This window comes from Phalaenopsis equestris, unplaced genomic scaffold (genome assembly GCF_001263595.1).
Source record: "Phalaenopsis equestris unplaced genomic scaffold, ASM126359v1 Scaffold000256, whole genome shotgun sequence".
NCBI classification, from domain to species: Eukaryota; Viridiplantae; Streptophyta; class Magnoliopsida; order Asparagales; family Orchidaceae; genus Phalaenopsis; species Phalaenopsis equestris.
In genome coordinates this window covers 558478-559617 of record NW_018164698.1, presented here as the reverse complement: position 1 = coordinate 559617, position 1140 = coordinate 558478, and positions in this window count along the sequence as shown.

The following is a 1140-nucleotide window of genomic DNA, read 5'->3' as shown; positions in this document are numbered from 1 at the left end:
CATATATATATATATATATATATATATATATATATTTGGGGGACTTTACGCACTGCGATCCCATCGTTGTGGGAAAGCTATAGAAGAGGAAGAGGAAGACAACTGGAGTAATGACGAATTCCTTTGAAAGTCAACAAGTTACGGTGGTATATATGTAAAAATTAAAATTTAGGTGATAGATATGTAAATACATAGGATGTTTGTGTGGTATGTATGTAAATGACCCTAAAATTTTTTTAGAAGTAATTTTCTCATTATTTTATTACTCTAGATATCGATAATAAATAGTTCTACTAGGCTTTATTTTTTTCAGCTGCTTTAAAAAATTTTAGCTGTGATAAATAATTTTTAATAACTAGGTTTATTAAAATTTTTGTTATTCAACTTTTTTTTGAAGAAAAAATAAATAAATAATTGTATATTAAAAATATGGCAGCACGAATCTCAAGAAAATTCAATGAATCTCACTAAGAAGATACAAAAACAATGCATCTGATGAGATCCCTCACAAGGAAAACTAATAGCGCTCCATAGAACATTTTTTTTAACCCTCTATGAAGACTTCTTGTCTAAAAGAGAGCTGCTCATTAGATTATAATGACACACCCTTTGCCTGAAAGTCTAAGTTCATCCTAATGACAATGTCTCTATGAGGGGTTCTCTCGAGAAGATCGATCGAAGACCTTCCAGTCGTCCGAATAACTTTCAGCTAACCGAATGCCTTACAGTCAACCGAACGATTATCAGATAACTGAATGCTAGCATCAGTTGATCACTAAACTCCATTTCAAATAGTTGTGAATACAAAACAATTTCAATGATGGCTATGAATATTAAAGGATCCCAGACTTAGTTACATATTTATGAAAAGATGTAATTGCACATTAATTGCTTGTAACATTCTTATTAAAACTAAGACAAATATGCAACTTATTGGACACTCCCTATGAATATTCTATAAATAGAATGACATTTCATTAATAAGGGACTACTAAATCTATTATCATAAAATTTATGTGACTGTGCACTTCACTTCTCCCGCTCTCTCCCTCTCTCCCTCTCATCAGTCTAACATTTGTTCCTTGGGTGCCATCAACATGACATTTTTGAATTCAACAACAACATTTATATATATATATA